This window comes from Zingiber officinale, chromosome 1B, assembly GCF_018446385.1.
Source record: "Zingiber officinale cultivar Zhangliang chromosome 1B, Zo_v1.1, whole genome shotgun sequence".
NCBI classification, from domain to species: Eukaryota; Viridiplantae; Streptophyta; class Magnoliopsida; order Zingiberales; family Zingiberaceae; genus Zingiber; species Zingiber officinale.
Genome location: NC_055986.1, coordinates 82,598,393 through 82,626,382, shown reverse-complemented (window position 1 = coordinate 82,626,382; position 27,990 = coordinate 82,598,393). Strand labels below are relative to the sequence as shown.

The following is a 27,990-nucleotide window of genomic DNA, read 5'->3' as shown; positions in this document are numbered from 1 at the left end:
AGAATTCTAAAACTTAAAATATTCAATGAACAAATCCAGCAATATGAAAGAATAATCCCAACAGTCTAAATACAAAATCTTAATGAATTCTTAAGCAAAATCTCAAGGCTTTCATAGTCCAGACATCACACATCCATCCACACCTCCTTATCGCCTTCCTTCACTATAGCTTTCCTTTTCCTTTATCTGCAGTAAGAGGAAATGCAACTATAAGCAGATGCTTAGTAAGCGTTATCTAACTCACAAAACTCGAATATGCATGTGAACAAGAAGGAATTTAAAAACTGAATGTTTTAAAAGAAATACTACTCATGCTCATCTAATAGCAAGGAAATCAAAACAAACTGAAATGCTAAACATGTAAAGCTGCTCATGCTCATCTAACAACAATAAGAAAGTCTAAACATGTAAGAATAAAAGAGCTAAGCTTGCTGATTTTTAAACTTATGGGAAGCTTATTCTATTTGTTCAAATCTTATACTTTTATACTTCAAAATAATAATCTCTTGGGCCCAGGCTTAGTACCATTTGCGCACTCCCTAATAGAAACTGAGGTAGCGAGCCACCAGTCCTACAAGGGTAAAGACCTTGGTCTTACCAGGGTCGAGACCTCGGAAACTGTCACCTGGATTTATTTAACGACAACCTCGGAAGTCGGGTACTAGCCTCTTTAAGTAAAATACTTGTCACTTGTTAATACTTCTAATAAAAGATTGCCTCATAAATTAAACAGTAAGCTAAAAAAAATATACTGATCATATTCATTGCATAGCACAAACTGAACACAGCACAAATCTGAACTGCATAGCAGCTCCAAGGGTTGTTTGTGTCCAGCAAATTCCAAAAGAACCAAAATCTGTAGTGCCAAATACTAAGGCTCTTCACATTCAAACCAAACTAGCAACAAAGATAAATCAGCATGGCTACGAACAGGTTGATCACGCCTGTTTACTGTCAACTAAACAAATTTAGAAATGCATACTGAAAAGAGAAAACTATTCATGCTCAGATTTAACGAGAAAATTCTGAAATTGAAATTCTAAACTACACAACCAATGAATCTAAAAACTGCATGTACAGAACCAATAACAAAAGTTCTAACAGCAGGTTACCCAATTAATAACGCAAGGTCTAAATAAGCCACTGTAATCCATTGAACACTTCAGAACTAAAACTATTCATGCCCTTTCCATAGCACAAGCCGAAACTTGCAAAGCTCATCATGAGCCGGCTGTGCCCATTGAGGTAACCACAAATAACAAAATCCAGATATAAGATGCTAATTATAAGAATTGAGGAGTATAAACTACACGCCTAATCCAATCAAATCACTTTCCATTTTCTTTATAAAACTCACGGCAGCAAGCTTCAAAACACCAATCTTTACAGATGCTTCGAAATCAAGAAGAAACAAAGGCCCGAAACTACTCCTACTGCAGGTGAGAAGCACTTACCTTCGTTCTTGGACTCACAACCGAACAAAAAGGCTTCTAGGGTTTCGGAAAACTTGAAATCTCGGCCTCTCCTTTGTGCCTACGGGTTCTTCTCGACGAGAGGGTCTCGTATTTGTGAAGAACTTCACGAAGATCCCCTTGGTCGGCCATCGGAGACGAAGCCCTAGTTTCGGCTTCGTTTCCGCCCGAGCAGAGACGTCGCGTACGCGAGAGAAGGGAGGAAGATTTAGGTCACGGGGAAAGATAATCCCTAAGTTCTCTCTTTATCTCCCTTTATAACTAGAGTACTCTGTTATCTACTATTGCTTAAAATAATTTCACTATCTATTTTATCAGCACAACCCTACTAGGTTCCTGGTCATCCGAGACAACTTAAGGATTTGCTTAACTAGAGGTCTCCGGTTCGAACCTCGGCTCAACCTCTTTATTTTTTTGCAACTTGTTTCTTTTGGTAAAAATACCAAACGAACTCCGAAAATTACATAAAAATACTCTAAAAAATTTCTAAAAATCTCTAGAATATTTCTAAACCATTTCTAAATATTTTTAATTACTATTAGGACTCGAAATAAGGAAATTTGGGTTGTTACATGATCCGCCCGATTCGCTCACTCCGCTTCGATCGGTCAACTCCTATCTCCGGTTCGATCGACCGATAACCAAGTTTGGTCGATCGATCCCCTAGTCGAGCCCGGTTCACTCGCTAGAAAACTATCCTGCTGCTTGGGGGTTCGATCGACCGATCCAAACGTTCGGTCGATCGATCCTGGTCAGTTCTACCCCTGCACAAAATGTTAGTCTCCTGTAAAACAGAGTTACAACATAACAGATAATATATTAGAAAACTAAGTTTGACAGTCTTCGGACTGTCTGGTTCTGACTTCGGATTTCTTACCGAAAATTCTAGGTCGAACCGACGCCTACTGTTCCCTCCGTGGGGAACGCATCATCACCTATTGCACTCGGGAGAGCATACCTGATGTCAATCCGGTCCTCCAGCCCGACTGGACTTTCTGCTCAGCGTCCAATGCTTCCGGTCTTCATGCTGGGCATCCGGTCCACGATCCGTCCAGACTTCCACCTGGTTCGCGACACCAGGATTTCAACCTAGGGTTTTTGCCCGAAGCTCCGACCCGCCAAAACTTTTTGCCTAAGGTTACCACCCCCTAGGACCTAGGGTTACCGCCCCCTAGGGTTTTTCACTTACCTAACTGCAGTTAGGACTTTTGCCTAAAAAACCTTAGGGCTTTCCTGCAAAGTTCATTCAACATATCAGATAACAAAACACCTTAACTTTGAACCCTTTGACATAATCAAAACATAGGTTCGATCGTCGGATGCTTCCGGCACCAACAATCTCCCCCTTTTTGATTATGACAACACGGTTCAAAGTTAAGTAAAAATATGACAACAATATAAGGAATTTTAAGCATAAGAATAAATTTAATGAAATAAAACAAACTTCCTTATGCTCCAAAAAAAAAAAAAATCTTATATTCCCCCTTACTTAATTTTGGCTTTTCTCTTCCCCTTTGACATAACTTAAAAAGAATAAGTAGAGAGAAAAAAATAGAAGAATATTTTATTTAAATCTAAGCTCCCCTGAAGGGTAGTACTTAGCTAAATTTTGGGTTTTGAAAATAATTATTTTTTGAGAAAACTTAGTTAAGTACTTAGCTTAGCGAGATTTTTCATAAAAGCATAGTTAAGTACTTTTAAAAAAAAACTTGGCTTGAATAACATAACATTTTCAAAAGTATTTTGATTTTTCAAAGAAACTTAGCCAAATTTTGAAGATAATTAAATTTTTAATTATTAATAATTTGAAATTTAATTAAGATTTGTAAATTATAATTTTATAAATAATGATTTTGAACTATGATTTGAAAATTATAGTTTTGTAGATAATGATTTTGAAAATTAAATTTTTTATGATTTGAAAATAATTATTATTTAAGATATCGAATAAAACAATATCATTTCATATTTTGAAATATAATTTAAAAGATTTAAAAGAAAAGGATTTTTAAAGAATTTTTAAAAGGATTTTAAAATAATTTTTAAAGTAATTTTTAAATGATTTTTTAAAGAATTTTTAAAAGGATTTGAAAATAATTTTTAAAGAATTTTTAAAAGGATTTTAAATAATTTTTAAAGTAATTTTTAAATGATTTTTTAAGAAATTTTAAATAAGATTTTAAAAAAAAATAAATAAGGTTTTAAAAGATTTAATTTTTTAAATTCAGTTAAATAAATTTGATTAAGTTAATTTAATTAAATTGATTAATTTGACTAAATCCATTTTAGATTCATCTCACCCGTTTTTAAGTTATCAATCAGGGAACCTTAAGTAATTTTGTGAGATGGTTATCTTTAATTTAGATTATTTCTAAGGATTAATTTACATTTGAGTTAAACTTAGATTTTCCAATTAGTTAATTAAATATACATTTCAAAAATTGTCTCCTAGATTGTGGCGAGGCACTAGGCCTTCTTGTGTATGGGATCATTCACCACTTCTAGACAGAGTCTTTCAAAGAAAATATATATTTAATTTCCCTTTTGAAACCCCTAGGTTTAACTAAACAAGTGTAAATTATGCCTAGGTCATTAAACTATCCTAATCTAAGCATGCTTATTAAAAAAAAAAATACACAAGTGTCAAGCAATTTTATCTATTTATTAAGATGATTTTTCTATTGGCTCCCCCTGGATCATAGCCTCGATATGGTCTATCAAGGTAATGTACTTGATCCTTGGGGACCCAATATTGACCAAGTCCAACTTGATTGACCAAGTTGGACTTAGGTACCCATGCTTAGACTATCTTTCTATTATTTCTATTAACTAGGGATAAATTTGATTTGTACTTTCTTTTAGTTTTAAATCCAAGTCTGAATTTGTTGTAAATGGCTCGCTGTTTTCCAAGAATCAGATTAAGATTCTTAGAACCCAAGGTGAACCGTTCCAATATGTTCTTGAGTTCTTTAACTTGAGTTTTCAAATTAGAATTTTCTTTCTCAAATTGTTGGACTTGAGTTGAACTTTCAATTTGAACCAACTCAATCAAAGAACTTGAGTCAGTCGCTTCCTCAAGGGTTGTTACCTCCTTTTGGAGTGACTTGACCCGGACGTTGGATTTAGTCAATTTCTTTAACAAATAAGGAACTAAATTTTGTAAATCATCTAATTGAGTCTCAGCGAGTAGAGAACTTACAGTGGGGTTAAGTCCTTTGGAAATGGATACGGATCCATGACTTTGCTCGGACTCGGTTCTGATTCACTCTCGGATTCTGAATCAAACTCGGTTTCAGCAACACATGCTTGCATTGGTAAAGCGAGGAAGCTTGTCGGTTCTTCTTTGTCAGACTGGGATTCATCTGATTTCTCGGACCAAGTTGCCTTCAACATTTTCCTTCTTCGTTGCTTCTTATTTCGACAATTCAGCTTGTAGTGCTCCTTCTGGTTACAGCCGTAGCAGGTGACTCCAGGCTTAACTTTCGTGTTCGTTGGAGTCGCCTTTTTCATTTTTCATATCTTTCGTACGAGCCTTATTAGTTCGGAGGTAATCTCATCATCGTCTTCTGAGTCTGATTCATCTTTGGACTCGGGTTTGGTTTTGTGCTTTGTTTTAACTTCCCGGGTTCTGCTTGTACCTGCAATCAAAGCAATACCCTTCTCTGTTGAACGTGCATTAGTCTGTTCATGCAATTCAAACTCAGAAAAAAGTTCATCTAGTTTAATTAAAGATAAATCCTTGGAAACTTTGTAAGCATCAACCATGGATGCCCATAAAGTGTTCCTCAGAAAAGCGCTAAGTGTGTACTTTATTACATCGCGGTTTTCTATTCTCTGGCCGATTGTGTGAAGACCGTTCAGCAGGTCTTGGATGCGCGCGTGAAGTTGGCTCACCGTCTCTCCTTACATTTTTAAGTTATACAATTTATTAAACAATAAATCACGCTTGCTTACCTTCGTGTCAGGAGTGCCCTCGTGTAGCTCGATTAGTTTTTTCCATAGCTCTTTCGCGCTTGAGAATGGCCCGACTCGGTTCAGTTCTTCTTTTATCAGCCCACATTGTAGCATGCAAGTTGCTTTGGCATCGACTTCAACTTCTTCATTATGCTAGCATCCCAGTTGATGCATGAAACTAGTTCTCCAGTGTCGTCACGTGGAAGCCCGAGACCGGTCTGGATAATGATCGACATCTCGACTTGTGTTTTGAGGTAGTATTCCATCCAGTTCTTCCAATAGCTAAAGTCCTCGCCAGAAAAGAGCGGCAGGCGGACTGTGTTGTAGCCTTCTTGATGGGCCATTAATCAAAAACAAATGTCTCACACACACAAAAATCAAATAAAAAATTATTCCAAGACTTGATCTTGGATTAGTAGTGTGGGAGTAAGAAAAAGATAAATTACGATCTCGAGTGGTGTTGCACCGACTTCGAGAAAAAAATTTGATTACGAAAAACTAGATCGAAAGACGGCAAAAATACTGATTCCGATCGACTCCGAAAAACTTTAAAACGCCACGAAAAACATGTTTGATTGGTGGTTGCACCAAATCGAAGCGACCCCGCTCTGATATCAATTGTTGGATCGAGAAGCGCTAGAGGGGCGTGAATAGCGCTCGTAGTTTTCACATGTTTCGTATTCGGAAATTTGAGTAAGAGCGGTAGAAATTAAACAAGACACAGCAAAGACACCAAGATTTACTTGGTTTGGATCCTAGGACGACTCCTACTCCAAGACCCACGCTCATTAAGTGTTTACTTTGGGCAACAACTATAATCGCGTAAATCATTTACAACTTAAAGATACAAGTACTGAACAAAGAATTACAATACCGACAACACAAAAGATGAGAAAGGTTAGTCATCAGTTGTCGGAGCAGCAGAGCGTCGTTTGAGTGTTCGGAGCAGCGTACAAGTGCACAGGATGTTCTGTTCGAGATCATTCCGAAGCTGCTTCCCGAGGCTCCTTTTATAGGCTCCGCAGGACTAATCCAGATCCTCAAATCTCGGGATCAGGTTTGACCCGAGGCGGATCGGTTGACTGATCCCCACGTTCGGTCGACCGATCAGATGATCTCCTCCTCATCCGATCCGCCCGATCCGCTCACTCCGCTTCGATCTGGTCAACTCCTATCTCTGGTTCGGTCGACCGATAACCAAGTTCGGTCGATCGATCCCCTAGTCGAGTCCGGTCCACTCGCTGGAAAACTGTCCTGCTGCTTGGGGGTTCGGTCGACCGATCTAAACGTTCGGTCGACCGATCCCGGTTAGTTCTACCCTTGCACAAAATGGTAGTCTCCTGCAAAACAGAGTTACAACATAACAGATAATATATTAGAAAACTAAGTTTGACAATCTTCGGACTGTCCGGTTCTGACTTCGAATTTCGTACCAGAAAGGTCAAACCGATGACTACTGTTCCCTCCGCGGGGAACGCGTCCTCACCTACTCTACTCAGGAGAGTATACCTGATGTCAATCCGGTCCTCCAGACCGACTAAACTTTCTGCTCAGCATCCAATGCTTCCAATCTTCATGTTGGACATCCGATCCACGACCCGTCCAGACTTCCACCTGGTTCGCGACACCAGGATTTCAACCTAGGGTTACCGCCCCCTAGGGTTTTTGCCCGAAGCTCCGACCCGCCAAGACTTTCCGCCTAGGGTTACTACTCCCTAGGACCTAGGGTTACCACCCCCTAGGGTTTTCCACTTGTCTAACCGCAGTTAGGACTTTTGCCTAAGAAACCTTAGGGCTTTCTTGCAAAGCTCATTCAACATATCAAATAACAAAACACATTAACTTTGAACTCTTTGACATAATCAAAACATAGGTTCGATCGTCGAATGCTTCCTGCACCACATGGTTTACTTGATTCGGAGTCTCTAGCAATTCCTACTCCAAGACTCAGGTCCCGCAGACTTATCGACGGGTAATCCCCTAAAGGTCTCTTCTGGTACCACCAGAAGAGGAAATTGAGTACAAAGTAAGTTGAATAAGTGCAAGACACTGCACTTGTCCTTTTGTAATAATTAATTACAAAAGTAAATTACCGACACTTAGAGATTCAAGTGGGAGCGCTTGTGTCGATGTCGGTCTACCGACCGCGATCAGAAGTCCTCAAAGCAGTCGTCGGGCAAAGTAATTTTGCAGTAGAGTCATAGCAGGAGCCCGGAGCAATCGAAACCTCAAAAGAACGCGTAGTAGCTCGAATATGTGTTATGCTACAATGCCTTCTCGAGACAACCTTATAATTAAGGCATGGAAGGCACCTTCCATAGTCATGGAAGACACCTCCAATGAGGCAAGTTCGATCCCAAACAGCCCAGTGCTTATCCATAACTTCTTCCAAACATTATCCCTCGAAATATATTATAAATATTCTATGATTTTTCTGGAATTTTAGGATATTTTTACAGAATTTTTAGAGTAGCGGAAGTAGCAAAAACAAGTAGGGAAGTAAAATAGCCTACGCGGGTATTGAACCCGAGACCTATTGGGTCCTACGACTTATAGTGAACTCTAGTAACCAAGTGAACCCAGCAGGGTCGTGCTGAAAGAAAAGAGAATCAATTATATTTATACTTAAGTTGGGTAAATTAACCACTTAATATAAATAGGGAAAAATAATTAAGTGAGAGGTTATTTTGGATCGTGACTTTTCCTCTCCTCAACCTAATTCCGCCGAACCCTCTTCTCTCCCTCATCCTCTCGGCGCCCAAGCCAAGGAAGACCTAGGGTTCCATCCCTAGGGCCATAGGAGTATCTTCCGGCAACATCAAAGGCACGAGGACGCTCCTCTCCGCGAGAGGAACACGTAGACACGAGGAGATCGCCGAAGGGATCTCTCCACCGGAAACCTAGCGTCTAGATTTGTAAGAAACTTCGAGCAGGAGGTAAGAAACCCCTCACCTGCAGTATAAGTAGCATTTTCGAGGTTTTACGCATTGGTTTAGTTGTATGCAGAATTTTGGTATGTAGGGTGTGAACCAGTGCACACCATATGTTTGATGAAATGTGTAACTCAGTTAAATGCCACCGTAGACATTTTAATAGCTCAGTAAATGCAATAGAAGCATTTTTTACAGCATGTCCAGTTTATTACAGCTTTTATGGGACTACGGTCCAATGGGTGGGCTCCCACAGTCGCCTTTAGGTTCAGACAACCTAGCTCTAGGTTCAGATAACCTAGAAATAACAAGATAAGAAAATTCAGCTATATCCAGTATTTTATTTTCAGCAGTGGCACTGTACTGGACTAGATGTCCATTGGGCTAGGATCCCATAGTCGTCCCTAGGTTTAGATAACCTAGTAACCCTACTAGATTCGGGACTAGCTACCTCGGGTTTAGTTAGGAACGCGCGTATAGCAAGTACAGTTGCCGGGCCCATCAGTAGCATGATTAGTATTTTGATCTATTATTATAAATAGTTTTCAAAATCTCACAATCAGTTATGTGAACATAATTTAAATTCAGTATTAGCTTGGTTCAGTTCAGCTTAGTGTAGTATCAGTTTAGCTTCTTTCCATTGATACATGTGATAGTTACATGCTTAACTCTGGATATTCCATGACTAGTTTGGATGTCATGTTTTAGCATACATGATTAGTAACTTCAGTATTTAAATTTCAGCATGTCAGCATGTATATCAAATAGCATGTTTAAAAAGCATGATTCCATCGTATGCATGTTTTGTGAGGTAGATGGTTTCTTACTAAGCGAAAGCTTATAGATACTTCTTTTCCTTATACTGCAAATAAAGGTAAAGGAAAGATGGACTAGCGGAGGCTGGAGGTCAATGCAGTGAAGATGTGTGTGGCAGGAACTTGGAATAAAGATTCTTGAAGATTAGCAAATGTTAAAGAATTGAGTTTCTTATAGTTCCTATTTCTTCATATCTTTAGAATGTTTAATATTATGAGTTATGGAAGTATGCACTAGATTATGGTTAATCCACTAGTATCTCGATGTTAGACAGTATATCATACGTATTGGTAGGTCTAGTAGCTTTCTTTTTTTGTTTATAGAGTTAATATATGTGATTTGGCACGAAACAGTGTTGAAATCAGAGTTTAGTAGCGAAATCAGAAACTCCAATCGATCGACCGATCGATTGGAGGAACCTCAATCGATCGGTTGATTGATTGAGAGCTTATTTCCGTGAACAGTAAGCTCTGGAATCGATCACTGGATCGATTTGGGAATTAGCCTCGCGAACAGAGAGCTTCTGAATCGATCACTGGATCGATCAGTCATAGCTGGATCGATCAGCCGATCGATCCATAAATTCTTCGTCCACAGTAGCGTGCTGAATCGATCACTGGATTGATCAACAAGGCTGGATCGATCAACCGATCGATCCAAACAAAGCTTTTGTATACAGTAGCCACCTGAATCAATCAGTGAATCGATCCGAACATCCCAATCAATCAGCTGATCGATTGAAATGCCTGTTTCAGCTAGAAACCCTTAAGTTCAGTCCTTAATCATATGTGAAGGCTAGATCTTCTCTTTTAAGTAAACGTACAACTTTTAAAAGGTACTTTAAAGCATAAGTTCAGATTTAGTAGCAATTGGCATGAGTTTAGTAAATTTTAAATTAGTTCACGTTCCGCGCCTTAAAATATAGCTTAGCACAGCATATTGTAACGGTCCGACCTCGCGGCTTAGTTAGTAGGAGGCGGGACATTACAGAGTGGTATCAGAGCAAAATTTCATACTTCCTACACACACATCAGCATTGAACCTGCAGCTTCCAAGTAAGAACATCTCTTACTTTATTTATGTTTCATGTTTTCATGTTTAGAGATAACTAAAGTATGTTTATTCATGATAGTATCTAACATGATAACCATAGTTATGCAAATATGATTGTCTTAGTTATGTATGTCCTCTATGTCTCTAGAAATGGCACGAGGACGCCCAGCTAGAAGGGCACCAGCTACTGAGCCCCAGCGTGAGGCAGACAGTTCAGTGCCTCCCCCAGACCTTATAGCAGTAGTGGCTCAGTTACAGAAGCAACTAGCTGAACAGCAATAGGAGATAGCCACCCTCAGGGCTAATCAGCAGAACACTCCCACTGTCACCCCAGAACCCAATTTAGCGACCCCAGTGGTGATAAAGGTTCCACCAGTCCAACCTGCAGTACCAGTAGCCCCAGCAATAGGGGCAAGGGGAGAAGCCTATCTGATCCAGTGGCAGAGAGTTAAACCAGAGAACTTCTCAGGCAGCAATAAACCATGGGATGCTCAGGCGTGGTTCAAAACACTAGAGAGTACGATGGAGCTTCTGGACTGGCCAGAACATGAGAAGGTGAAGTGTGTCTCCTTCTGCTTGACAGGGGATGCACGTATGTGGTGGGAGAGAATTAAAGCGAAGCGCCTAGTGAACCAGATGACATGGGCTGACTTCGAGAAGGAATTCTTCGAGGAGTTCTTTCACATGCGGGTCACAAACCGCCACTACGACGAGTTCACCAAATTTCGCCAGGGCAACCTTTCAGTGGAGGAAGCCGTGAAGAAATTCAACAGATTGGCTCGTCTATTCCCTGAATTAGTCAGCACTGAAAAAGAACGAGTCCGGTTGATGCTCAAGATGTTAAGGCCGGAAATAGCAATGAACGTGACCAGCGGCGTCCATAGGCCGCAAACCACTGAAGAACTAGTAAGCAGTGCTTTGACCACCGAGCACTACCAGAACAATATCAAAAAGCAGAAGCAAGTCCTCTCAGAGTCCAAAGGTCAGAGAGGCTCAGGTACTCAGAAACACCAGGGCCACAGCTCCCACGGCTCAAATTGGAAAGGGAACTCCAGCAACAAACGCAAACCAGGGAGTTACCCAAAAGGAGGACCAGCTAGTAAACAGCCCAGCTATCCTAAGTGTTCTACTTGTGAGAGATTCCACCCAGGAGTTTGTCGCAAGGGCACACGGGGATGCTTCGAATGTGGACAAGAGGGGCATATGGCTAAGCAGTGCCCGAACAAGACCGGTTTTCCTCAACCACAGCCGATTCAGCATGGAGGCCAGCCAGCCCAGTTACACCAGACGCAGGCTGCTTTAGACGGTCCATCCATCAGCCAGGGCAGACTAGAAGCCCCCTCAGCCACGACGAACGCAAGGATCAATTCCCTCGCCAGAGAGGATGTAGCGAATGCCTCGACAGTTGTTACAGGTCAGATTAGTATTTTACAGCAAAGTGCAACTGTATTTTTCGATACTGGGGCAACCCATTCTTATATATCCAGGGCATTTACCGAAAAGTTAGCAGTACCCCCAGAGGTATTCAGTGGTCAGTTTCTGACAACACTACATTCGGGAGAAATTATGGCATCCAAGCACTGGCTCAGAGCAGTGTCAGTCATTATAGCAGACAGAGAACTCTTTTGTGATCTGATAGTGCTAGATATGGCTGACTACGATGTCATCATGGGAATGGACTTCCTGATCAAGTACGGTGCTTCCATAGAGTGTCGTAAACATAAAGTTGTATTCCAACCCGAAGCAGGAGTGCAGTTTGAGTACAGCGGAGAGCCAAAGAGAAGAGCCAAGAAGTTTCTCTCAGCTTTGAAGGCACAGAAACTACTAGATTCAGGATGTACGGGATTCTTAGCACATGTAGTCAATAGCAGTCAGGACAAGGACCAAAAGATAGAGGAGGTCCGAGTCGTATGTGACTACCCAGCAGTCTTTCCTGAGGAGTTACCAGGCCTAGCACCAGACAGGGAGATAGAATTTGAGATAGAACTTATTCCCGGTACAAATCTCATTTCCAAAGCACCCTATCGCATAGCTCCAGCTGAACTGAAGGAACTTCAGGAGCAACTATAGGAGCTGCTTGACAAGGGCTTCATACGTCCTAGTCACTCACCATAGGGAGCGCCTGTATTGTTCGTGAAGAAAAAGGACGGGAGCATGCGCCTGTGCATAGACTACCGGGCACTGAACCAAGTCATCATCAAGAACAGGTATCCTCTTCCCAGAATAGATGACATGTTCGATCAGCTAAAGGGAGCAGCAGTATTCTCTAAGATAGACCTCAGATCAGGTTATCATCAGGTGAAAGTTAAAGAAGGGGATATACCCAAGACAGCATTCAGGACTAGATACGGACACTACGAGTTCGTAGTCATGCCCTTTGGCGTGACAAATGCTCCAGCTACTTTCATGGACCTCATGAACAGAGTATTCAGGGACTACCTAGATAAATTTGTTATTGTATTTATCGATGACATTCTTATCTATTCAGGAACTCAGGAAGAACACGCAGAGCACCTGAGAATAGTATTGCAGACCCTTCAGCAAAACCAGCTGTACGCCAAGTTCACGAAATGTGAATTTTGGTTAGATCAGGTGTCCTTCCTGGGTCACATCATCTCAAAGGATGGTATCATGGTAGACCCCAGTAAGATAGAAGCTGTGAGTAATTGGAAAAGACCCAAGAACGCCAGTGAAATCAGAAGCTTTCTGGGATTAGCAGGTTATTACAGAAAATTTGTAGAGGACTTCTCCAGAATAGCCTCCCCACTGACATCCCTCACCAGGAAGAACAGAAAATTTCAGTGGACAGAGGACTGTGAGAACAGCTTCAGTGAGCTAAAGAGGAGATTGACAAGTGCTCCCATTTTGACTCTACCTGAAAACACAGACAGCTTTGATATTTATAGTGAAACCTCTAAATTGGGACTAGGAGCAGTACTGATGCAAGATGGTAAGGTGATCGCCTATGCCTCCAGACAACTCAAAGACTATGAGAGGAACTATCCTACTCATGATCTTGAGCTTGCAGCAGTCGTGTTCGCTCTCAAAATTTGGAGACATTACTTGTATGGAGCTCAGTGTAGAGTGTATACAGATCATCAGAGCTGAAGTATTTCTTCACTCAGAATGATCTGAATATGCGACAACGCAGATGGCTAGAGCTGGTCAAAGACTACGACATAGACATCCTCTACCACCCAGGAAAAGCTAATAAGGTAGCAGACGCACTTTGCAGGAAGTCCAGTGCTACCTTACTATCCCTAGCAGCTATGTCACTGCCCCTACAGAAGGAGATCACAGATTTCAGTCTCGAACTTATAGTGGGACAACTCTCTACTATGACATTAGCATCTACCCTGCTTGGTGACATCCAGACAGCTCAGGAACAAGATCCTAAAATTCAGAAAATCAAGCAAGGGATAGCAGAACCAGAAAGTGGAGAGTTCAGAATAGTCGATAGTGGGGCAGTATATTTCGGTGACAAACTATGTGTTCCAGATCAGAAGGAACTACAAAGGATGATTTTAGATGAGGCTCACAGGACTCCCTATGCGATGCATCCTGGCTCCACCAAGATGTACCAGGACTTGAAGAGACATTTTTGGTGGCCTGGAATGAAAAGAGATATCGCTAGATATGTCAGCACCTGTCTAACATGTCAGAGGATCAAGGCAGAACACCAGAGACCAGGAGGAGCTCTGCAGCCTATCCAGATTCCAGAATGGAAGTGGGAAAATATTTCAATGGACTTCATAGTGGAACTACCCAGAACCACGAATGGTTTTGACGTCATCTGGGTAATAGTCGACAGATTGACTAAATCAACCCACTTCTTAGCTATCAGGATATCCTACTCCATGGAGCAGCTAGCTCAGTTGTATCTCAAGGAGATTGTCAGACTACATGGAGTCCCACGGACCATCATTTCAGACAGAGACAGTAGGTTCACCTCACACTTTTGGGAGTGTGTACAGTCAGCATTGGGCACCAAGTTAAAATTTAGCACAGCCTTCCATCCTCAGACAGATGGTCAGATGGAGCGAGTAAATCAGGTACTCGAAGATATGCTCCGAGCATGTGCCCTAGACTTCAAAGGAAGTTGGTGCAAATATCTGAGTTTAGCAGAATTTACATACAACAACAGTTATCAGGCCACTATCGGCATGGCACCATACGAGGCTCTCTATGGGCGGAGGTGTAGATCTCCAATCTGTTGGTATGAGAGTGGTGAGCAGAAAGAACTAGAGCTTCAGACAGATCTAGTAGCAGACACCACAGCAGCTATACAGCAGATCCGCCAGAGGATAGAGACAGCTCAGAGCCGCCAGAAAAGCTATGCTGATACCCGGCGCAGACCTTTAGAGTTTTCAGTTGAGGATACAGTATTCCTCAGAGTGGCTCCCATGAAGGGAGTAATGCGTTTTGGGAAGAAAGGCAAATTAAGTCCCAGATATGTGGGACCATACCTTATCACTAGAAGAGTTGGCAAGGTAGCCTATGAGCTAGAGCTACCTCAGGAGATGTCAGCTATCCACAATGTATTTCATGTCTCTATGCTGAAGAAGCATATCCCAGATGTCACCCAGGTGATTGAGCCCCAGTCGGTACAAGTCCGCGAAGACCTCAGCTATAATAGTCGGCCTATTCAGATAATAGACCGAGCAGTTAAGAAATTACGGAATAAAGAGGTACCATTAGTTAAAGTTATTTGGCAAAGTCACACAGCAGAAGAGGCAACTTGGGAGACAGAAGACAGAAGACAGTATGAAACAGAAGTACCCAGAGTTATTCTAAGTTCGAGGACGAACTTTTTATAAGGTATGGGGGATTGTAACACCCGAAAAAATTCTCAAAATTATATTAGAAATATTCTATAATTTTTCTGGAATTTTAGAATATTTTTACAGAATTTTTAGAGTAGCGGAAGTAGTAAAAACAAGTAGGGAAGTAAAATAGCCTACGCGGGTATTGAACCCGAGACCTATTGGGTCCTACGACTTATAGTGAACTCTAGTAACCAAGTGAACCCAGCAAGGCTGTGCTGAAAGAAAAGAGAATCAATTATATTTATACTTAAGTTGGGCAAATTAACCACTTAATATAAATAGGGAAAAATAATTAAGTGAGAGGTTATTTTGGATCGTGACTTTTCCTCTCCTCAACCTAATTCCGCCGAACCCTCTTCTCTCCCTCATCCTCTCGGCGCCCAAGCCAAGGAAGACCTAGGGTTCCATCCCTAGGGCCATAGGAGTATCTTTCGGCAACATCAAAGGCACGAGGACGCTCCTCTCCGCGAGAGGAACACGTAGACATGAGGAGATCGCCGAAGGGATCTCTCCACCGGAAACCTAGCGTCTAGATTTGTAAGAAACTTCGAGCAGGAGGTAAGAAACTCCTCACCTGCAGTATAAGTAGCTTTTTCGAGGTTTTACGCATTGGTTTAGTTGTATGCAGAATTTTGGTATGTAGGGTGTGAACCAGTGCACACCATATGTTTGATGAAATGTGTAACTCAGTTAAATGCCACCGTAGGCATTTTAATAGTTCAGTAAATGCAATAGAAGCATTTTTTACAGCATGTCCAGTTTATTACAGCTTTTATAGGACTACGGTCCAATGGGTGGGCTCCCACAGTCGCCTTTAGGTTCAGACAACCTAGCTCTAGGTTCAGATAACCTAGAAATAACAAGATAAGAAAATTCAGCTATATCCAGTATTTTATTTTCAGCAGTGGCACTGTACTGGACTAGATGTCCATTGGGCTAGGATCTCATAGTCGTCCCTAGGTTTAGATAACCTAGTAACCCTACTAGATTCGGGACTAGCTACCTCGGGTTTAGTTAGGAACGCGCGTATAGCAAGTACAGTTGCCGGACCCATCAGCAGCATGATTAGTATTTTGATCTATTATTATAAATAGTTTTCAAAATCTCACAATAAGTTATGTGAACATGATTTAAATTCAGTATTAGCTTGGTTCAATTCAGCTCAGTGTTGTATCAGTTTAGCTTCTTTCCATTGATACATGTGATAGTTATATGCTTAACTCTGGATATTCCATGACTAATTTGGATGTCATGTTTTAGTATACATGATTAGTAACTTCAGTATTTAAATTTCAGCATGTCAGCATGTATATCAAATAGCATGTTTAAAAAGCATGATTTCATCGTATGCATGTTTTATGAGATAGATGATTTCTTACTAAGCGAAAGTTTACAGATACTTCTTTTCCTTATACTGCAAATAAAGGTAAAGGAAAGATGGACTAGCGGAGGCTGGAGGTCAATGCAGTGAAGATGTGTGTGGCAGGAACTTGGAATAAAGATTCTTGGAGATTAGCAAATGTTAAAGAATTGAGTTTCTTATAGTTCCTATTTCTTCATATCTTTAGAATGTTTAATATTATGAGTTATGGAAGTATGCACTAGATTATGGTTAATCCACTAGTATCTCGATGTTAGACAGTATATCATACGTATTGGTAGGTCTAGTAGCATTCTTTTTTTGTTTATAGAGTTAATGTATGTGATTTGGCACGAAACAGTGCTGAAATCAGAGTTCAGCAGCGAAATCAGAAACTCCAATCGATCGACCGATCGATTGGAGGAACCTATATCGATCGGGGGATCGATTGAGAGCTGATTTCCACGAACAGTAAGCTCTGGAATCGATCACTGGATCGACCGGAGAATTAGCCTCGCGAACAGAGAGCTTCTGAATCGATCACTGGATCGATCAGTCATAGCTGGATCGATCAGCCGATCGATCCATAAATTCTTCGTGCACAGTAGCGTGCTGAATTGATCACTGGATCGATCAACAAGGCTGGATCGATCAACCGATCGATCCAAACAAAGCTTTTGTATACAGTAGCCACCTGAATCGATCAGTGAATCGATCCGAACATCTCAATCGATTAGCTGATCGATTGAAATGCCTGTTTCAGCTGGAAACCCTTAAGTTCAGTCCTTAATCATATGTGAAGGCTAGATCTTCTCTTTTAAGTAAAGGTACAACTTTTAAAAGGTACTTTAAAGCATAAGTTCAGATTTAGTAGCAATTGGCATGAGTTTAGTAAATTTTAAATTAGTTCACGTTCCGCGCCTTAAAATATAGCTTAGCACAGCATATTATAACGGTCCGGCCTCACAGCTTAGTTAGTAGGAGGCGGGACGTTACACCTTCAGACATTGTTCATCCGAAGGCAATTTTCTTCTCTTAGCTCTGTAAAACAATGTTAGTCCAAAATACCCTGCAAAACAAGTATTATGACAATTTAATAATAATACATAGTAGTAATTAGTTCCTGTCCTCCTAGGACAAGGAACTAGTCAAGGTCTCATCTTAGGAATCCCAAATGGACCTAAACTGGATCAATGACTACTGTCCCTTCAACCGGGGCGCGTCCTCACTTGGTCACTCTCCTGTAGTGACTTACATTAACTTATCAATTTGCCAGACATCCGGCCAGTCCGTCGACATGTCTGGACTTCGTACCAGCTATCCAGTCGGCCCGTCAACCTAGCTAGATTTCATACCAACTATCTAGTCAGCCCGTTGACCTAGCTAGATTTCGTACCAGCTATCCGATCGGCCCGTCGACCCAGCTAAATTTTCTGCACACTTAATCAAGTGGTTAGATCATAACATAACCTAACTTAACTTACTTCTCATTCATCAAAATTCGAGTTACACCGTTAGTGCAAACCGCACCAACAACATTCACAGAATGCGCCACGCGTTGCAATTAAGAGTAATCAACAGTATTCACAACGCGCACTGCATACTGCGGTCAAGAACATTTCCAGCACACAGCGCGTGCTACGGTTAAGAGCAATCGATAGTATTCGTAACGTGTGGTGCACGCTAGGGTTACTATCATTCAAATACCACACCACACACAAATTATAATACCACATATAATTATAGTCCACAAAAATTACAATATCACATACATATTGTTGGTGCAGCGAAGACCGGCAAGAGGGGGGTGAATTGCTGAAAACAAGAAAACAAAAACTACCCTCCTCGGATTTCAACTCAGAATTAAATCAGCAATAAAAAATAACAGCAACTAAATTAATGAAACAGAAAAAGAAATAGGAACAGAAAAGTCTCAGGGATTTAACCTGGTTACAACCAAGGAGGTTGTTAATCCAGGACAGTAGAAAAGAGCGTAGTAAGAAAAATCTCCTTCTCTAAAGGCGGAGAAGCTTTTTACACTTTTGAAGCTCACTAGTTGCTTAGGAATTGCTTACAGATTGATTGCTTGAGTTGTTGTTGAATTCCTAGCTCCAGGGGCCTTTATATAGGCCCTGGAAATCTTATCCCGAGTCCAAACGGTCAAGGTGGCCTGCTCGATCTGCGGATAAAACTTTATCCGCAGCGTAAATAGTCAAACTGGCCTGCTCAAGGCGCCTTGAACAGGCTTGAAGGCGCCTTCAAGCCTGTTCAAGGCGCCTTCAAGCTTGTTTAAGGCGCCTTTAAGTTACAGTAACTTTCTACTACAGTAATTTCCAGCTTCTTTTGACTCCTTTTCTTCTTCGCTTTGGCTTCCGAAGCTCCGTTCTTTTGGGTGATTGCGGCCAACCGGAATAGGGCTCACCCGAACCCAATTCCCGGCCTTCTCCTCGAGCAGCCTTCCGTCCCGGCTTAACATCCCTCGAACGCCGTGCACGCTCTTCACGCCCATCGGAGTACTCTTCCGCAACTCTCTCCTCCTTCGGACGCACCGAGCCCGTCGACTCCCTTCCCGTGCCGTCCTTCTCGCTAGCTGTGTCTTCCGCTCGACTTCCTGTGCTCCTAAGAGCACACTCAGACACAGCAGGACCTAACCAACTTGGTTGATCACATCAAAACTACCACGGGGTCCAACAATCTCCCCCTTTTTGATGTGCATCAACCCAAGTTCAAGTTAGGGTTAAAAATAGACAAAAAACAGTAATTTTAAAGAAAAATTACTAAACTAACAAGTTAAGAATAATTTTTACAATTAGTAAAATTGCAACACTTTTTTTAAAAAAAATAAATTTTAAGTTTTCTCTAACTCTCCCTAAACTTGTACTTTTCTCTCCCCCTTTGATCACAGCAAAAATGGGGTCTTAAGAATATTCAAGTAAGATTGAAGTTTTTTGAAAATTTTCTAAGTTAAAAATGAATTTTTGAAAAAAATTGCTAAGTTAAAATAAATTTTTCAAAAAAAATTTCTAAGTATAAAAAATCCTAAGTAAATATTCAAATGTTCCCAAAAAAAATTTCTAAGTCAAGTGAATAAACTTTTAGAATTTTCCAGAAGAAAATTTCTAACCCAAAAAAAAATTCTAAGGAATTTTTATTTATTTTAATAAATATTTGATAAACTTTCAAAGCATTATTTAATTTTTGTTTAATGTTTTTTCAGAAAGTTAATTAAACATTTTCTTTCAATATTTTAACTTCCAGGTCGTGGCGAGGTACTAGGCCTTCTTAGTTATTGGAGCAACAACCACTTCCTTAGACAAAGCTTCCATAAAGAATTTCAATGTTTAATTTTCTCATTGTAAGCTTTTAATTTTTGAAAAATTAATTAAGCACAGATTTTGGAACCCAATAGAGGTTCCTACCTATTTGGTTATTCAGATACTTAGGGGGTACATAATTTTTGGGTATTCTTCTAAGTTGACCTTGATGCTTCCTTATATACCAATTTAATTTACCATAAATTCTTAATTTTGAATTTGGAAATTGATTTAAGCATGCAGCATATTTTAGTTGTTCAATTTCTAATTTCAAATTTTCATTTTTCTGATTTTAGATGATCATACATTTCTAACGGGCATGCTCTTGCTAGGTTCAACTTTAGTTCAGCATTCTCTTTTTCTAATTAATCTAACTCTTTAGAAAGAGACTTGATAAATTTAAAAGATTGAGTTGGGGTTAGATTGCGTACCTTACTTACCTGGTCTGGTGACGCTCCCCCTTCCCTGCTGCTTTCTTCTTCTCAGGTTTCTCCCCCTTCATCGATGCTCATCTCTGAGCTTGAGTCTTCTTCCGGTTGATGGTTCATGATAGCGCTAACCACGAGAATTCTTGATGTCCGACTCGAGAGGTTGTGAATCGACCAAGTAGCCTTGATTCTTGTGTTTGGAGGTTACGGCTTCTTGTATTTTGACTTTTCCTTTCTTTCTCCTTTCTCTTTAGCTTTGGGCGTCATCTTTGATGTGCTCTTCGTTGCAGTTGCAATAGCAAACCGTCCTCTTCTTTCGAAGATGCCTCTACGGTTTAAATTTATTAATCTTGAAAAACTTATCGAAGCGTCTTACCAGTAGTGCCGCTTCGGATTCGTCGACTGAGGCTTCGGAGTCAGAACTGTTCATCTTTGCCTTTAAGGCAATATTCTGACTTGTCTTCTCTGCTCCGTTGGGTTCTGAAACTCGAGACTCGTGAAGTTCGAAAGTGGAAAATAATTGTTCTAACGTACTTACCTCGAGGTCCTTAGAGATGTAATCTACTAAGGAGGCCCACTCTGGAGTTCTCGGGAAGGCATTGAGCGCGTATCGGATAGAATCCCGGTTGGTTACCTCTTCTCCAAGGTTCGTTAGTTGCGTTATCAGCTCCTTGATTCTCGCTTGGAGTTGTGCTACCTTCTCGCCTTGGTTCATCCGGAGGTTCGTTAACTGGTTCCGGAGGATGTCGCTAGCTTCGCTTCGGAAGTACCTTCGTGAAGCTCCGTGAATTTCTCCAAATCTTTCTTTGAGTCGTAACTTCCGATCCGATTTACCTCCTGCGGCGGCAGAACGCTGAGTAGGTGGATTCTGGCGACGAAATCGGCTTGCTCCTTCTTGCTCCATGTGTTTTCTTCTTTATCTTTCGGCGCTGCAAAGCCATATTTCATTGTAATAAGAATATCAAAATCCGTTTTAAAAAATACCTCCATTTTGCGCTTCCATGTGGCGAAGTCTCCGTCGAACTTCGGGGGATGGATGTTCGCTCCGGCCATCGTCTTGATCGTAGTGCTTCAGTTAGCGGTTAGTCCTTCTGAGGCGATCAGGCTCTGATACCACTTGTTGGTGCAGCGGAGACCGGCAAGAGGGGGGTGAATTGCTAAAAACAAGAAAATAAAAACTACCCTCCTCGGATTTCAACTCAGAATTAAATCAGCAATAAAAAATAACAGCAACTAAATTAATGAAACAGAAAAAGAAATAGGAACAGAAAAGACTCAGGGATTTAACCTGGTTACAACCAAGGAGGTTGTTAATCCAGGACAGTAGAAAAGAGTGCAGTAAGAAAAATCTCCTTCTCTGAAGGCGAATAAGCCTTTTACACTTTTGAAGCTCACTAGTTGCTTAGGAATTGCTTACAGATTGATTGCTTGAGTTGTTGTTAAATTCCTAGCTCCAGGGGCCTTTATATAGGCCGTGGAAATCTTATCCCGAGAGTCCAAGGCGCCTCCAACAGGGTTCAAGGCGCCTCCAACTCGATCAGCGGATAAAACTTTATCCGCAGCGTAAACGGTCAAACTGGCCTGCTCAAGGCGCCTTCAAGCTTGTTTAAGGCGCCTTTAAGCTACAATAACTTCTGCTACAGTAACTTTCTGCTACAGTAATTTTCAGTTTCTTTTGACTCATTTTCTTCTTCGCTTTGGCTTCCGAAGCTCCGTTCTTTTGGGTGATTGCGGCCAACCGGAATAGGGCTCACCCGAACCCAATTCCCGGCCTTCTCCTCGAGCAGCCTTCCGTCCCGGCTTAACGTCCCTCGAACGTCGCGCACGCTCTTCACGCCCACCGGAGTACTCTTCCACAGCTCTCTCGTCCTTCGGACGCACCGAGCCCGTCGACTCCCTTCCCGTGTCGTCCTTCTCGCTAGCTGCGTCTTCCGCTCTACTTCCTGTGCTCCTAAGCTCCTGCACACTCAGACACAGGGATCAAACACAGCAGGACCTAACCAACTTGGTTGATCACATCAAAACTACAACGGGGTTCAACACATATATCACACACATATACCACACACATATACCACATACACATAATTATCCAATCAAACTCAAGCAATTATAATATCACATTAACCATAAACATCACACTTAAGTAAAAAAATTCAAACTAGTAACAAAAAATTCACTTAGTAACATAATTTCTTTCCTACAAAAGAGTATATGACTTTAAAATAAGTAGAATCTATATCAGTCATACCAAACCATAAACTTAAATAACCAACGACTATACTTTCTATTGCATCCTCAAGAAAATGGATGCATGAATGCATCATCAAACTTCTGCTATTGGAGATGTATCGTGTGAGTTGGTTTTGTGAGGAGTAGTCTAAGATTGGATGTTTGAGCTATATGTTCCCCTATTTCATCTTCCGAGTCCTGTCCATTCTCCATGAACAACAATAGGAGAGATTTGGGGGTTGATGGATTAAAGGATATGTTGCTAAAGTGCTTTGGATTATGCGACAATAAGAATCTCAAGAGCAACTTCGTCATCAATCCAAAAACCTAGGAGGCATCATAAGGTACTAAAAAAATAAAAAATTCACTCCAAAAATTTTTTAAAAAAAACTGCTTGTGCATTTGATAATCACCAAGTTGATTATTTAGTTAGCTTGAATATTGCAACAAATTTAAATTCAGAAGGTGGCAAACATAACAGGATTCAGTATGTATTTTAGACTTCCCTAAACACAAAGACTTACCACAGTGCTGAAGAGCACAACAAAGTTAGTTCTAGTGATCATAATTGCATTTGCTCACAGTTAAGTGTGTCCAGATCTTGCAAACTGTAAGTTCAATAGATATATACTATCAAATTTATTAAATTAAATGAAAATTGAAAATACTTTCATTCTTCAAATCATCTATTTGAATTAGATTATCAAAAGAACTGCATTGTGATAAATATCAGTTGAATATATAAAAATGTATTATAATGTAACATTACTATTTTGATTGAATTAGACATATAATAAATCAGGGAAAGCATTTATGCCTCCTTATTTAATATTAATTGATCTATCATGAAAAAATATAAAAAAAAAAACTTCAAATTTGATAACCTGATTATAAGCAAGTGCACCTCTCATGAGATCTACCCACCATATTATAATCTATCTAAATTTGTGTGAAATTATTACTAAATCAATCTAATGAACTTAGTGAAAATGATTTTATACGCACTTGTTGTTTGAAAATGATTCTATCATCTAGAGATTTCTTTGTTAGGTTGGATAGAAATGAGAATGGAAATACAAAAGCAGCTCGACTAACCAAAACTAGCCCTAACAAGATTGAGCTGATCTAAACTAATTTCCCAGGGCTAAAATAAGTACATGAATGTTACATTAGAATCAATATTAGTTGGAGGAAAGAGAATCAGAAATGTTATTAGGTATTAGGTGCAGTAGATTAAGTCCTATATTATTAGCACTTGTAGGTGTGTTTCATATCAAGACACATGGAATGTTTTTTTCCAAACCATATCAGCTACTAACAAACCTTCATTTTTCGATGTCCAATGCATCCATTCCAACATAAAGAAATAAAAAGGGATAAAGTGGCAAATGCGTGCCTGAAATTGCAAGAAAGGAAAGCAAAGAGAGATGGGCAATAATTATTTGACTCTATTTAATCAGTGGGATGTTTTGAAACTAAGTTAATCAACAAATACAAAATAAAGGCATTGAGATCATTTGTAACACACTTGATAGTAATTTTAGAGCCCTATGTGACATTCACTACAAGAAATTTAGGATTCAACAACACCTAATAGACAACGATTTTTTGAAAAATTATTTTTTTTTTATTTAACAATGATTTTATTAAAAACTATTGCCGTTGCCAGTGATTTTAAGAAATTATTTTTTTTATATATGTCAAAAACAACGATTTTTTAAAGACCGTTGTCTTATATATGTCAAAGACAATAATTTTTTTAAACCATTATCTATTAGCTTGTTTTTTTTAACTTTGAAAACTCCATGAATAACCTTGTACACTAAACAAGGTTGCTCGAACCTTCAATTATTTGTAATCTATCCAACGAGAATATATTATTTATATGAATATAGAAATTTTCAGTGATTCATGATTGTTTCTAGTTGCAGATAGTTATTGAGAGGACAGATAAAACTATTGGGTGATTTTAACCTATGTTCAAATCTTAAATCATCAAAGCAAGTCATGCATCATCTTCCTATCTAAAATCAATATTTATTCAACCTAGATCTAATATTCGGATCAGATCAAGTCATTCATCATATCTGAAATCAATATTTATTCAACCTGGGTTTAATTTTTGGACTTGAATCTATATATGGTTGGGGTAAAGAGGATATATTTACATTTTTCTTAAGAAACATTAAGAGGATACAAAAAGAGTTTCAATACCTAAATTTCCTACTCATCAAATATGTAGTCTAATATACAAGGAAAAGTTATAATAAATATTCACAACATTTTCCTAATGGTACTCCAGAAGATCATAAATGTACCTTTAAATTAGACTAATAAGGAGCATAGTGCATGGACAACTAGAAGTCATGCGTGATATTCCAGATATATGGGCTGATTAAGACTTTGTGAATCATAAGAACTTTTGTGAAATAGACAACAAATAAGTCATAAAATGATATTATTATACACACATACATTTATTCATGCCAAATTTTATCTGACCTTTAATCACATATTTACATAATCTACAAATAAATAGGCGTGCTCAAGTTTTCTTGTCTTCATGAACAAACTAAGCATTTTATCTCTACCTATGGGATACATATTTGCAAATCGGCACGTGATTTAAGTTCCATGTGCATTCTAAGTGATTAAAAAAGTTATGCTACTATTCAAATGACTTGTTTTTACATAATTAGAATTCTACTACTACTAGTGAACATAAAGAAAAACTAGAATTTTTAATGCGGAATTACTAGTAGTATCATCTTTGTCATATGCAACTAAAGAAGATCCAAACTATAAAAGGAACTATTAAATAGTTCGATTTCTAGTGAGCAAAAACATTTTTATGCCTAAAATTGTTAAAACTTTCATACTAGATACCTTAATAAAAATTTTAGTATTTGAAGAAGTTTGTTTCTAATCTAACAAAACTAAATTTGATGAAAATATACCTAAGGAATTTGAAGGAACTGAGAGCTTATTCCATGCTGCTCTAAGACTCGTGGTGTAAGATGCTTGAGAGCTATCTTTAGTTTTTCTTCAGGTGTATAGCCAAGAAACTCAATGACTTTCATTCGATCTAAGAGTGGAGGAGGAATAGGTTGAATTCTTTTTGCAGTTGCAACAAAAATTACCTTTGATAGATCAAAAGGAACATTCAAATAACTGAAAAACAAGTTATGGAATTTTTGCAATAAAGCAATTAAGAAATAATTAGATTAACATGAGAATTGAAAAGACACTCATTTAAATAGTATTTTACTAAATGTATCCTTCCAGCTAGTAGGGAAGTTGTACATAATAGAAATTTAGCTAGCATAATTGAGGATACTGATCATTGAAAGTTTTATTTTGTTCGGGATCAAGAACTTCCAATAATGCGGATGTTGGATCCCCTCGATATTAGAACCCATTTGATCAATTTCATCAAGCAGCATAATTGGATTGCTGACAACCACTCTCTGCAGATTAATTAAATGAAATACGGATGGTGTATGTTAGGTGAAATAACAAGCCAATATGTAATCAAACATATTTGGTTACTAGTATTTACTTCTCAAGAGGTGATGTCACATTAGGCCAAGGCTAAATAGACCTATGCCCTGCCAGTGGTCCATCGACACATTTACTAGTATTTATTTCTCAAGAGGTTTTTCTTAATCCAACTTTTCTATTAGCTCATGATTTATCTTAATAGACAACATATATCCCTTCTAAGTCATTCATCATTGAGTTATTTAATACAATGAAAAACATTAACATACCAATATTGTTGGCCAACGTACAGCTATCAAACATTTCTATGAATAAATGCTACTGCAATTTATATCTGAATAGTTATGAGCATAATCAAGCAATAAGCATAAAAAAATGTAGCTCACAACATCTAATGTAAAGGTAGAAAAGAAACAAGTCAAGATGCAAATGGCTGCATTCAAAGTAAAGTATTGCCAACAAGAAAATTGCACAAGTTTGAAATAACCATTAGCAATAAGACTACATAAGAAAACCATTAGCCTGGAAGGACTTACTCGTATGCTTCAGAGATTTGCTCATATTCCACAGCAAGACCTGGGTCACTCTTTTCTAAAAGAATTACTACTATTTTGATTATCCTTCCATAGAGCAGCCTCCACTCTAAGGTAATTCGATCCACAAGCACACTGCAATACATGATAAGAAAAACATTTCCAAAATACTTTCTCCACCTTATGAGGTATTCTTTATTTTACATTGGAAAACTATTTAGTATCAATTTATTGTCAGAAGTTTATGAGATTAAAGTGGTAATATTTTCTAGTTGAACGAGCATCTATCATTACATTTCCAATCATTTCATAGTAGATCTGCAAAACAACTACAACATACATAATTAACACATTAAGACTCCTACAGTATACATTAAGACTCCTATAGGCATACAACTACAATATACATATATAATTAACACATTAAGACTCCTACAGTGTTACCAATCCAATTGCTGATCACATTATTTTGATATAATTATAACGCATCCATAAGTAAATGCTCTTAGTTTCCAAACTAGCATTGGAGCTTTATCTAACAGATTTTGTCTATTTCTTCGTCATGGAATAACTAGAATTACAATGACTATAATTAATATAAAGTATAGCTTGGCAATGACAAAAATAAAACAACAAGCCCTCGATTAAGAATAAGTAAGATCAAGCACGAGATGTTAACGAAATAGAGGCTCATCAAACATCCTAGATATCACATTGTGTCCACCTGGAGCTTGGCCACTAGACAATACAACCCCATATCTTCAGGCTTGAGGGCAAATCTGAAGGGTCCGAGCCGGCCAGCACCAGCTTTGCCGATGGCTGACCAAATAGGTTAGGAAATAGCTTGGCGATCTCATCTACAAGTACCAAAGTTGACAGCATTAACGTCCAAAAAAGGAAAATTCATCAAAGATGCAAGTAAACCTCCATCCATCAATCAGATCTGGATGATGTTGTGCAATGGCCAAGTAGGTACCTGAGTTTCTGGCGGTGGAGCTCTTGGGGCCATCAAGGAGCTTGAAGGGAGACTTGAGGACTGAAGGAAGAGGATGGTTAAGGTGGTTTAGACTTCTGTTGAATCTTTGCATCAATCAGTTTGTAGACGAAATCATCGATGGCTTTGAGGTTCTTCTTGATTTGGGTTTCTGAGCCTACATTCAAAAACCTCTTGACTTTCCAGATCACATCAAAGTAGCTCACAAGCACTTAAGCACTTGAATCATCGAAGGCCTTCGCGAAAGCCCTCCCTTCTTTGCTTGATCGGACAGCGTGCTCAGTTCTACCCCCAAACTATTTTGAATATGGAATCCAGTGTGCACTTCATGAACAACTCCTGAAAATGGAAGATGTGAATGAGAAAGCCCCATTCACAATGAACTCAAGAAGACAATGAGTAGAACTAGGGCTCACTTAGATCTCGATTACTTCATTAGATCTGTCTGCGTCTGAGATAACCTAAGCGAGCTTAACGGCGTTGGAAGTCGATCATGAAGCAATCGAAGGCGAAGGTGTGGTCAGCGGCGACATGGAAGTCGATCGCGGAGGGAGGAAGGAGATCGGAGTGGAAGAAG

The 27,990-nt window shown here is 39.4% G+C and overlaps 1 long non-coding RNA gene across 5 annotated transcripts; it reads right to left on the bottom strand.

The window, feature by feature from the left end:
- Nucleotides 1-27,990, bottom strand: LOC121968623. 5 transcript variants are annotated; one of them, XR_006108252.1, is made up of 7 exons: nt 27,830-27,990; nt 27,396-27,752; nt 26,423-27,276; nt 25,723-25,852; nt 25,526-25,556; nt 25,343-25,428; nt 22,094-22,112 (listed from the first exon to the last, which is right to left on the bottom strand). It is a non-coding gene; the product is annotated as an uncharacterized LOC121968623 (long non-coding RNA). The 5 variants fall into 5 exon arrangements; XR_006108250.1 differs by lacking the exon at nt 22,094-22,112 and adding an exon at nt 22,316-22,993; XR_006108242.1 differs by lacking the exon at nt 22,094-22,112 and adding an exon at nt 1-186 and having other exon boundaries at nt 25,343-25,556.